Raw genomic sequence first — 12,991 nt, 5'->3', positions numbered from 1 at the left:
GAAAGAGACCGCTGTAGCTCAGTGTTGTAATGATTGGCTCTGTAGACAGTCTTGCCAGTCTAATCCTAACTTGGCTGATGTGTGCTTGTCTCGATGGAGCCCAGAAAGTGGGTTTTACTGAGTAGAGCTAGTGGATTTGCCTGGTGAATCACTCGGTGAGGTGAATGATGATAAATAGGGTCCTTTTGTGAGCGCTCAGCTCAGATGTGCTTTCTTCTCTTTTTCCCCCCCGCCCTACCCAGCCCTGTTTCCAACTTCTCTGACCTTTGGGTTCTTACTTAGTTCCTTTGAGAAGTTGTTTTAGTTTTGTAGCACTTCTCCTGCATCTGACTGCTCTTCTCTCATTGCCTCTTTGGCCGTTGGTAACTTGAGATGAATTGTTTTCTACAGGCACGCTCCTCCGTTTCATGTGTTGAATCGTGAAGCTGGGCCCTCACCGAAACACCTGGGCACTCTGGAGCCCTCCTAGAGGGGCCTCATTCCACACTGAGACCCTAAATACTGTCTAGATTCCTCTCCTGTATCTGAAACCTGGAGACTTCTACATCTTTCCCCATACTCCACTGCCCATCTCTAGCATACAACTGAGGCGTCCTTTTGTTTTTCCTCCCTCAGTCTGAACATTCTGAGAGTTCATTTTCTGTATCCATAGGCTACAGCACTGGTCTTCTCCTAGTGTCCTTGCTAGATTACAGTACTGATTTAAGACAATGTGGGGAGTGATTATAGCACTGGACTGAGAATCTGGAGTCTATTCCCACTTTAGCCACTAACTTACACTATGATGTTGGGCAAGTTGCTTCCCCTTTCTGGACCTCGGTTTCCCAATCTGTGAAGTGGAACTAGAAACTTGCCTTTTAGAAATTGTTTGAGGTTCTTTGATGAAAGGCCATGTAAGCGCTCAATAGTAGCATCTTAACGTTCTGCTTCTACCTGACCCGCTCTAGAAACTGTCTACTGTAAACTTGCAGAAGTTTCTGTTAGGAGGAGGCCTCTGTCTTGAACTTCCTCAGACTGATTGACTTAAGTACCACGTCATGCATCAAGTTTCAAATCCCTAAATAGAATATTTGACTGTCACTCGTTTGTTTAGCAAGGCATTTATTGCTGTCATTGAAAAGTATGGCAAAAGTGGCAGAGCTGCAGTGCTTTAGAGCCCCAAAATGTTTGCTTTCTCCATAGTGTGGATTATGGGATGCTGCAGTGGGGTGCAGCTATCTTAAAGGAAGTGATAGATACCCTCTTTGGGGCAGGGGGAAGGCATGGCACAGAGGACACATTAGCTCCACATTTCACACTCTATGCTTAAAATGTGCACAGCTCTACAAGTGGCATGAAGGAAGTGACTCGAATGTAATGGAACAAGTGTGTTGGATGATAGCTGCAATGCTGGCAGCATTTGTGTCTTTGTGGTCAGAAGCCATCTTTTTGGAGGAGTACTAGTTGCAGTGCTGTGAGGTGGGAGGGACAAAGGCATAGTACACATCTGAAGGAAAACTAAGGCTATGAGTTAGAAACAGCAGTGGCACAGGGAAAAAGGTGGTTGTACTGTATGTGTCTTGTAATGGAAAAATACAGTTTTGAATGCAGTATGCAGACTTCTTTTGTTTAAAAGCTCTATTGCATCTTATGTAATACTGCGTGTGTGGAAAAATAATGAAAATTTAGTGAACCAAGAACTCTTCTGTACTGTCTGATAACCCAACGGTATTGAACAAAAAGGAGTGGGAATCAGTCTCTAATATTTACTGAGGATACTCATCAGTAGCATTTTGAATGTAGAGTCATTATTCCCTCTCTTCATATTTAAAAGCACAAGAGCTCTCAGGTATGTTAAAAAGATCGACTTGGTCTTGTGGACTATGTGAAGTTGCTTAGCATCCTGCAGAGAGAGTTTTTTTTGTAGCTGACATTTATAGTATATCAAACTGCAGCCTGTGTTAAAGTTACTGATTTTCTTTTTTAAAGTATGTAAAACCAGCTTTATTTGAGGCCATTTACCATTGTCAATCACTTGCACCCAAATAGTCAATATAAATGACACTGATTTGTTGGCCATTGATGCAAGTATTGCTATTAATAGGCCAGCTTTTCTCACCCTGAGTGGAACCACAGTGCATTATATAATAAAACAAAGACATGGATTAATATCTGTGATCTTATAAATTTTATTCCATTCCTACTGTGATAAGGAAATACAGGTGTCTAATTCTCACATCACATGTGATATAACTAAAGGAGATGGAGCCATAAAGGTAAATGTTTTATACATTAATGAGACTACCATGCAATAACATTCTAGTCTTAAGGCTTTTTATAGACTTAAAAAAATGATTTCCTATCCTTCCAAAATTTTTAAACAATTCTATTTACTTGTAGGTTTTTCTTCATCACAGCCACTTTGAACTTTTCAGTCTTCCACATCTGTAACTTTAATTTTTATTTCTTAAGAAATTGCTGACTACTTGAATACTGGTATCTCTACAAGCACATGCTGTGATAACCTGCAAGCTTTGTGTCATTTTAAAGCTCTGAATGAGCTTTAATGATACAAGTTTAAGCTGCAGTCCCAAGTGGTGGTAGAGAATATGGGAGTTAGATGGGCTTTTGCAAAAATATTGTCACTATGGCAATTTTGGAATCTTAATCATTTATTCAGCTGGAGATTTTCTAATAGACACAACATTTTAAAATCAAATGACTCTGTTTCAGCCCTAGTTCAGTATCTCACTACTGAGCAAATTAGTGCTGTTACCTTCTCTCCATTCTTTTTAAACGAGCTGGTCATGATAATTATCTAGTGGTGGTGACTTGTTACCAAATAGAGTTCTGTTGTTGGCAGCCCCAATAGATTCATAGATTTTTTTTTTTTTTGATTTTTTTTTTTATTATTATTATTATTTTTTTTTTTAAGGCCAGAGCGGACCATTAGATAATCTACACTGACATCCTGTATATCCGAAGCCATGAAATTTCATCCGGTTACCCCTATATTTAGCCCGATAACTTGTCTTTGACTGAAATGTAACTTGTGTTTAGCTAAAGCAGATCTTCCAGAAAGTCATCCAGTCTCAATCTGAAGACATTGAGAGATGGTGAATCCACCACTTCCTTTGGTAATTTGTTCCTGTGGTTCATCTCCCACAATGTTAAAAATTAGTGACTTGTTTCTAACTTGAATTTGTCTGGCTTCAGCTTCCAGCCATTGGTTCTTGTTCTGTCTTTCTGGGCTAGATTAAAGAGCCCTTGTACCCAATATTTTCTCCCTATGAAGGTCCTTGTACAATGTAATCAAGTCACTTCTCAGTTGTCTTTTTGATCAACTAAACAGATTGAACTCTTTAAGTATCTCACTGCAAGTCTTCAAATATTATTTTGGGGTATTTTCTGCATGCTCTCAATTTTTTCAAAGTCCTTTTTAATCTCTGGACACAGCTGTGACTGAACTTGTATGTTCCTTCAGTACTGGCCTGATTCTGGGATGTGTGCTGAGCCCTCTCTAGTGGCATGGAAGCTGAAGACACTCAGTACCATGCAGACTCAAGCCTTATGTGCTGTAACATTGGTAGAAATCCAGCAGAAAGTTGTAAAAGGCAAGTTAGAGGCATGAGTGATCAGAACTGGAACTCTCAGTAGCTGCCCTGCAGCTTTTTGCTCAGATGTGGAGTCCATTCCTTGGGGACCTCTCCACATCTGCTGTGTGGAGCTCTGGGAAGCTGCTCTTTTCCCATGCTTGGCTCCTTATTGGGGTAAAGGTCTGTGAATTCCGCATAAATATTTACCATATCCCATCCTAACCAGCAGAGAGCTGCTAACGCTGTTTCTTAGGAAAACAGGCAGAGTTCTGCTTGTTGTTTGCAGGGTTCATGTCTCGTGTGCCTGAGCAGGAAAGCGTCTCATCAGTAAAGGCTGTGACGGGAGAAACAAAGGCCAATATGAAAGTTATTGGACGTAGAATAACATACAAAGAGAGAGGTGATCTATGGAAAATGGGTACTGAACCACAGATACCACTGACCCCATTCTTTAGAAATACATAAATAACTGCCAGAAAGATTAAAAAAAAAAAAAAAGGAAAATAGAATTTGGCTAACCTATAAGGCTTATAAGCAACATCTACTTTGGAGTTTAGGGGGGAGTGTTCCTTATTTGTAAGAGAGCAGCATCCCTTTTCCCTCATTGATTCTTTCTTTCCTTTCCCTCCCTTCCTCAGGGGTCTAGAAACCATTAGATTGTAGAGAACAACCCTGCAGAGTTTGCGGACATGGACTAAATGATCTAATAAATCACAGCCATCGCTAATTTCTCTTATCACCCAGCTGCACTGAACCTCTTTGCTCCATGGCATCATGGGCTGCTGAATCAGATTTTTGCATGATTGGTAGGCTTAATTGGGCCCAGAGGGCACCAGTGGATGGAGCTATTGGGGAGTAGGGTTGTTGGATAAGACAAGGGGTGTATGAACGTTCATTCTTGGATCCCCTCATTTTACACCTTATCCTGGCATCTTCCTTAATCCCCCGAAGCAGCAATAAAACATGAAAAGAACACTCTGGGCTCCTTTTATTCCCCCGAAAGTTTTTAATCACTTTTTCTTGTGATGAAAGCTAATATATTGTTATAAATCAAAAGTTGTGGTTAATTCTTGCCAATGTCAGCCAGAAGTAAAGCTGTCAGCTACTCCCTAGCCCTAAAATGAATATAACCGATCACAATAAAAATCAAGCCGGATAATGCTGACTTTTCCCATTAAATCTCCGATTTTGCCCTTTTCCCCCAGTGAATATATAGGGGAACCTCACATGTCCTGAAAGTTGTCAAATTTGGGCTGTTTCAGATGGGATGGGAACTAGGTTCCAAAAATTGTCCAGTGTATTGTAGCTTTAGGTAGCAACGTGGTTCTGGTAATCTAGTATTTCAGAATGTGTTGAACATACTTGGTCGGAGTCTTACTTACGCTAAGGCTCTTTACTCTGCTCTGGAAGTGTAAAATAAGCCTTCGTGTAAATGAGAATCGGGCACGTTGTATTTTGAGTTCAAGAATTGCCTGTGTCATCTCTCTTTAAACCAGTGTCTTCCTCTCTCTTGTAATAACCCTCCAAGATGCTGTCACTTTATCCTGTGCTCAAATCCCCTGGAAGCTTCTATCTCCTCCCATGATAGACCCTTTCCTGGGTGCTTGTGCTACTTGCCACTTTCCACTGAACTTCATTTAACTTTTTCAAATAAGGAGGTATTTTGGGGGGTTTCAGTTTTGATGGACTACAGATTACGATGTGTAGTTTTGAAGCATTTAGGGTTCATGGTTCAGACTGAAAAGACAATTCAGTATTTTCCTGTGTCCTGGTACCATCACAGGCGTTTTGATTTATGGGGCCTGAAAATGTAACCACTGAGTTATAGTAATAATAGATTAGAATAAGATCTGCTTATTGACCCTTACACTAATGACGTAAAATTAAATAGTTTACATAATGATTTTTTTAAAAAAAGAGAGATTTTCCCCTGTGTGAATGGGCAAGTAGAGCTTTGCAAGGTTGTAATAATACTTCCCAGTGTTGCACTTTTTGTAGGATTGTAAACACATTTTGAACCTCAAATAACCCTCAGACGTACATATCCCCATTTTAAAGCTAGGCAAACAGAGGTGCACAGATGTGAAATGATTTGGTCAAAGTTGCACTGACTGAAATAGATCCAGGAATAGATCTTGAGTTCTGACTTGTTGTTTTAGGCTCTAACTGCTAGATCACATTGCTTCTACTACTGTGGGCTGTGACTGTTTCCACAGGATAACTCTTTAGTGAAGTCAAAGATGTTGAATATTAGGATCAATGTTTTAAGAAAAAGTATTTTTGGTAAATTCGCTCTTATTGTGGTGTTACTATTACTGCATAGATTTTGTCCAAATGTCAGTGGGCGTGGCGGGGGGAGTGAGGAGATTTAGGAATTCTTGACTTTAAAACAAACAATTAGTGTTAAAAATAGCCTGTCTTTTGACACCCTGCTCCAGTTCTGAAGGGAAGGGTGGCTGTCTGGCACACGTGATGCATGAATAAAGTAGATGTGCAGGCTCTGCTTTGGGATTTAAAGTTTTTGTTTTTGTTGTTTTTTCTCATTTCATTATATCTTGGGACACTTTGTGTTTTGAAGAGCACAGGTGAAACATTACTGGCTGTTTCATTTCTGCTCTCTAGGGTAGACTGGGATTGTGTGCAATGAGGTGCTGGCCAGTGAATTTCTGAGCATTTGGCCACCTTTTGTGTTTTCCCTCTTGTTAGAGCTGGAGTCCTTTGTTTTTGTGAATTCTCTCAAAAATGAGAGACACACACGTGTCTCCGAGCTGAAGACCACGCTAAATACAGCCACTAATCTTTAGAAAATTATAATGAAAACCACAGGAAAAAAATCTAGAAGCATGGAAAATGCATTCCCTGGGAATGTATGGGTGGGAATTTTTTGCATATTTAGAGCTGTGGAACAGAAAGATTTAGAGGTAGGAGTGGATTCTTTTGGCTCTGTGCCTCCTACATTAATTCCTTCTGTAGCCATGATGAGATCATGGTTTTGTCAGATTGTAATTGGTCAGTGCAATTTGGTATTGACACAAACTGGGCTGAGGAGCACTGAAGTTGTGGTGAATGGGCCTTTTGATTTGTGTGTGTGTGTGTGTAGTTGCTTACCACTTTTTCTAGCCATTTCCATCTTTTTGACAACCACAGTGACACGGGAAATATGTGGAGTTGAGTTAGGAACAGCATTCAGAGCAAACGATCATAACCTCTTTAGTGACGTTAGACGGTTTCAAGGGAAAGGCTTTAAATGAGTGTTCCCTTTCCTTCTCTCCTCTTGCTGTCTGCAGTGGCATAGATGCTTGTTAATGGAGCGCTGGCCATCACATTGCCTGTGGCATGGTTAGAGCCCTGGGAAGATTTACATTAATCAAACACAAACAGACAGTGTAGCGTGAAGAAATTTCTATCCTGCTAGCGCTGCTCGGGAACCTAATTAGGTTATTGGGGCAGAAAAAGAAAACAACCCCTCCATCCCACTGCTACTTTCTTTCCCTAGGGCTGAGCCAGTCATATAGCCAAAAGGACAGCAAGCTTGCTGCCCTCTGTGTTGACCTGCTGATCTCTCGTTCCAGAAAAGAGAGAGAGACACTATTTTATTCCCCTCCTTCTCTTGAAAACAATAGGGAAGGTCCATTCTTCCAGGAAGAATTCTGTGCTTTCAGGTATCATTGTGGGTGGGTGCCTTTTAAATATGTCTGTAAACACAATAAATCATGTGATATGCATGTGGGGGGAAGGCAGAGCTGTGTGTGATGACAAGACCCCCGCAGCCCTATTTGGGCATCTTGTACAAGTGCATCATTTCATATTTGTTAAGTTACCAGGCTCAGTAGAGTGATCTGACACTTCCTTTTTTTTTTTTTTTTTATATATCCCTCTTGGTCCCAGGATATTTGGACATGCTGAGTTTTAAACCCCAGCTCTCCTCCTTTGCTGCCCTGCTGCATGCATTCTCCCAGAGAAGTACGTGGATGCTGTTCTCTGCCTGTCCATTAGTAGCGCAATGTTGGGTCTCTGTTGATGATGGTTGGGAGGAGAAGAGGTGGAGTTTATTCCCATCTCTCAGATGGTCAGTAAAACAATCAAATGCCTTTCCAAGAATGTCAGATGAGCATTTAAAAAAAAGAGAAGGCAAAAACGAGGGGTAGCTTATGCTCTTTGGAGAGGAGTTGGGCCTGATGTTCTACTCTGTGGTAATGAGCCTTTCGAGATCTCCCTTGTCTGCTGTTTTGTCCTGTGATCCAGGTAATGTCTGGAAGCCTTTGTTCCCTCTCTCTGTTATATGAATACGGTGAGAGACTAGAAAATAGCATGTCTGAGTGCCGGGGGCAGGGGGAAAAGGAATGTTCCTGTAATATTGATGAGAATTAACTGTGCATGAAATAACCCTTTCCCCTTTGTTGTGATCCTGCAGTTGCTCTTTTTTTGTGTTGGTTTTTAATTTACCATTTAAATATACTAATTTTGAAAATGCATGCCTGCTTGAGAACAAAGGTTTTGACAGCTAGAAAAGATGTCTTGCAAAAAATGTAGGCAGCACTACCCTCTTGTCAGTCCTCAATGCTGAACTGCTTGCAACCCTTTATGCATGTTAGCAGCATCCTCCTTACCAGCATTTGTGATCTACCAGAAATGAGATTTGATAATCTGATGCTTTTGGATAGCGGTGGTGAATTACTTCCCACTCAGTGCTTGCAAAACCATTTTAGAGATGATGATGATGTTTTAAATATTTTCCTATAATATTTCCATTTTTGTATTTCTAATTGGGTCTGGTTTTATTGAAAACAAAAGCAGCAATGGAAGAGAGCTGAGCTGACTGTCTCTGTTCAGGGCAGTGCTGCTGGTACAGAATTCATACAGCATTAATCTGAATAATTTTACCATTTATTCAGTGTGTAATGTCAGCACCATGATGTGTATGAAGACACTACTGTCTTGCTTTGTGATGGCGTTGGGAGTTTCATTGTATCCATTTGAGCATATCTATTAATGTATGGATGTTGGGATTAGATGTGAAGGGTGAAGATGGTGTGAAAAACACATCACTGCGTTTCCTTTGTTGGAATATGCTATGAAAGAGGCACTCCGCTTCTGTCCAGTAAAGGAACTTCCTAGAAAGGCAATGTTTTAGGTGGCCCTGGCATGAAGCGGCAGCTCTGAGGAGTATTGGGACATGATTCTGAATGTTGTTGCAAGCTCTGTTCTCTCACTGAAGTCAGTGAGAGTTGAGAGTACTTACCACTGCACTGGGCCTTTAATAAGGAGTAAGTGCTGAGGACTAATGTATTCTGCCAAGCTTGAATTGAAACTTGAAGCAGACACTGCGATTTTCAAATGGTTTGATTATCTCCATCCTGCTGACACGAGACTTGAGGAATGTAACTGCTCCCACCTCTCGACAGCTGGTATATTTCTCAGGAATAAGGCTTTCTTTTAAGATGGCTTCACAGGAGAATTCGGGGTGGAGGGGAGGGAATATTCATATAAAAATGTCCTTAGAAGTACAATGGTTATACCTCTGCTGATACGTTGTTGTCGCATGCTTTCTGAGCATCTGAAAGGATGTTACTATAACCTCATGGCTTTATTATTGAACTAGACTGGTTTCTCTATTTTCCCCCTTCCCAACTCACAACCGAAGATACTGGACTTGATCCTGCAGTGAAGCCAGAACCTGTGTTTGATCTAGTTTCTGACAGTAGTTTGTCATAGATTCAGCATTGAAACGTCTCTGTAAGAACAAATTGAAGGGGAATATGAAATACGAGGGAGCAAAGCGTTGCTTAAATACACCTGGAGAAATTGCACTCTTCACGCATGCAGTATGCTGTGTGTCATTTGCTTCTTGGCTTCTAGCTCAGGCTGCATATCAGTGGTGTGGAAGATAGAAGGTTTGCATATTATGTGCATTTGTTTTGGTTCCTTTGGGTTTGTAGGTGCTATACAAAAATATAAGATACCAGGGAGAGCCACTATTGTCTTTATAGTTAAGATTGAAATTAGTTTTCCAGCATAAGCTTGGTGGGGTGTGGTTCCCCCCCCACACCCTACTTTACTTCCCTTTGCCAGAGCTAAGAGAATCTGTCTGAAACGTCTCATGTGATCTTGTACCAGGGTAGAAATTTTTCTGGAAAGTCTTGAAGCAAATAGGATGAGACGTTAGCGGGATTAAAAAAAAAAGATGTAATTCACTTCTGAAAAATTCTTTTTTTTTTTTTTCTTGGTTTATATCTCAAATGTTGTGTAGTCTCGTTTATTTATCATTTGTAATCTCAAACGAGACTACAAATGACAGTCTCGTTTATTCTGTCTCCCTCAGTGGTTGCATCTATGCTAGCCAACTTTGTAGCATTAACTCACCACCAATGCAATTTCACCAGTAGTAGAATGGGCTGCAAATCAAGATGTATCAGAAGCCTTCTACAATTGTCAGTAACTTGGACCCAGTAGAGTGGAAGCTGTAGATAGGACTGAAGTGTTACTACCCACACTGTAGGTTAGAGAGCACTGTGGTCATGATTCCCAAGACTGTCTAAGCTGTAGATTCTGCTGGTGGAGCAGTATGTGTCCAGTTTCTTCCTAGTGTAAATGAGGCCACTGAGGAGCTCTTTGGCTAGTTTTGGACACATTATGTGTAGATTAGTTATTTCTGCAGGCAAATGTTAGGAGTCTTGCAAAGGTCATAAAAGTGCATGCCATCCAGTCAGCACAGGCAAATGAGCATGGTTTGACAAATGGGTTAAGGGGGAGGAATAGCTCAGTGGTTTGCATTGGCCAGCTAAACCCAGGGTTGTGAGTTCAATCCTTGAGGGGGCCACTTAGAGATCTGGGGTAAAAATCTGTCTGGGGATTGGTCCTGCTTTGAGCAGGGGGTCTGACTAGATGACCTTCTGAGGTTCCTTCCAACCTTGATATTCTATGATTGGGGCTTGGACATGGTGGAGGATGCATTTTACTTTGGTTGCCCTTTGGCTGAAAAGAGGCAGTCCCAGGTTGGCTGGCACAAAAATTCTGATGTGCCAGCATTGAGGTACTAGACCAATAACCTACATTAACTATTGGGACAAACTGCTAAGAGAAGTGATGGATTCTCCATCATTTGATGTCTTCAGATTCAGACTTGGATGCCTTTTGTCAAACATGGCTGTAGTGTTCAGTACAAGAGTAACTGGAGGAAATTCTGTGGTCTGTCACACAGGAGGTCAGACAGTATGAGCTAATGGTCCCTTCTGGCCTTGAAACTTGACTCTATGAATTAAGGTGTCATTGAGCTACTTTACACTATTTTTGTCAAAGTTCCCAAACCAAAGGAAATGTTCCAGTCAAATGTCTGCATTAAGCTGTAGTTAAGTTAGATGTGCATTTATAATCGCAAGGGGGGAAAACAACTTATTAAAATAAAGTTTTCTAAAAATAAAAACCAGTATCTGAAAGACAATAAATACAAAGATAAAGTCACACTTTGAAAATGGAAAATATATAAATATTACTATAATTTGGCAACCTTGGGAAATGGTGTTTGTGTATAATCAGTGTCTAGATATAGGATAGGGGAAATAGAGCTGAGTCTCATATGTCAGCGAGCTTTCTGAGCTGAAAAGTCCCTGTGCATAGGGGCATAATTCTGCTCCCATTGAAATTCATTGCAAAACTCCCGTGAATTTCAGTGGGAGCAAGCTAGGGTTGCCAGGCTTTCGGTTTTGGACCGGAACACCTGGTTGAAAAGGGGCCTGGTGGCTCTGGTCAGTACTGCTGACAGGGCTGCTAAAAGTCCAGTTGGTGGGGCTAAGGCAGGCTCCCTGGCTCCGTGCAGCTCCTGGAAGCAGCGACATGTCCCGGTGGCCTGCGGGTGAGACTCCTGCGCAGCGCCCCCGTGGCTGAGCCTACACCTGTGGGCTGCAGGGACCATGTTGCCACTTCTGGGAGCCACCTGAGGTAAGCACCACCCGGAGCCTGCGCCCCAGCCCTGAGCCCCACCCCAGAGCCTGTACCCTGAGCCGGAGCTATCAACCCCTCCCGCACTCCAACCCCCTGCCCCAGCCAGGTGTAAATGAGCGAGGGTGGGGGAGACCGAGTGACAGAGGGAGGGGGGAATAGAGTGAATGGGGGTGGGGCCTCGGAAAAGGGGCGGGGTCGGGCACACAGGGCAAGGGTGTTTGGTTTTCTGCAGTCAGAAAGTTGGCAACCATAAACAAGACTGGTCTGTTAGTTGCTGCTCTGAGTGTACCCATTCTTGGGTAACACTCAGTTCCTCACTGGTGGCTAGAACTTTCATATAGGACAGATCTGATGAATGAGTCTGTCGAGTGTACTGTCTGTGTGTGGTTTTGTTCTGCCATGGGGGGGGGTATGTGTGTGTGTGTATGTATGTATGTATGTGTGTGTGTGTATATAGATATAGATATAGATATAGATTATATTCTACCGACTACCTAATGAGATGTGTATTCAGAGACAGATTTTCAAAGGGGCTTCAGACTTGCTTCTACCTTTGTGCACACAATCACAAAAGCAAAATTTGATATTTGGAGACTGTGTGTAGAAAATTTGGCTTCCAAAATATGGGGTATTACATGTGACATGTTTTCTCCTTCCAACCCATGTCTTTGCTGTTTGAAAAGCTGTCTTCACTTGTTGCTAGTCTACCACAGCCACAAATAAGATACAGCATTAATAAGGAAACTAGGCTGTCTCTCTAATGCAACACGAAAGCTGCATGATACACTGGGGCAACATGACTGATCTCCAAGCCCTTGTGCATGTGTTGGGTAGAAGCAAATCCCATGGCATTTGAACGTGTTAATTTCCAATGGTTGGTTTAGCAGAATAAAACTGACTGGCATAGTGTTTTTGTTCCTGTGTCGTGTGTGTGTGTGTGTGTGTGTGTAGGTAGGTGTAGGCTGGGTGCTGGTGTGGGAGTAGCAGAGGAGTGTTTCCTGTGAGCCAGCTTTGTATTGCAATTATTGTCAGGCAAAGCAAACATTTCATTTCAACAGTAATTAACCTGCTTTTCTAAACTGTAGCTAATTTTGACTGCCTGGCCCTGTTGTCTAAAGGAACTTAGTTGCTTTGTGGTCTTTGTGCAGTGGGGCCATCTGTGGTTGTAGAAATTTTTAAATTATTTCTTATTAATGGATACGGGAGGGAGAAAAATGCAACACAAGGTACTGGTTGTGTTCCTGAGAGGTGTAAATTGGGCTTTTCCCCACAAGCAGAAACTCATGGTGCCAAGAAGAAGTGCAAATGGAAAAAGGCTTTTTTCAGAGCTTTTCTAATAGGACCAAACCAGATACTATAGAATTGACTTCTGGCGTTAAGAGGCAAGTGCGAATATGAATTCTGTAGGTCTGAGAATCTTTGCCTAAGAAAGCACAGTCTTTACTCCTGGATTTGAAGGGCTGGGCCCTTTTATC

At 41.8% G+C, this 12,991-nt stretch overlaps 1 protein-coding gene across 1 annotated transcript in view; it reads left to right on the top strand.

Annotated features, from left to right (window-relative positions):
- ARHGEF12 (Rho guanine nucleotide exchange factor 12) overlaps window positions 1–12,991 on the top strand; it is an 89,446-nt gene that overhangs the window by 11,469 nt on the left and 64,986 nt on the right. The gene's annotated exons all lie outside the window — the stretch shown is intronic.

This window comes from Emys orbicularis, chromosome 15 (assembly GCF_028017835.1).
Source record: "Emys orbicularis isolate rEmyOrb1 chromosome 15, rEmyOrb1.hap1, whole genome shotgun sequence".
NCBI lineage: Eukaryota > Metazoa > Chordata > Testudines > Emydidae > Emys > Emys orbicularis.
This window is presented reverse-complemented; position numbering and strand designations above follow the sequence as displayed.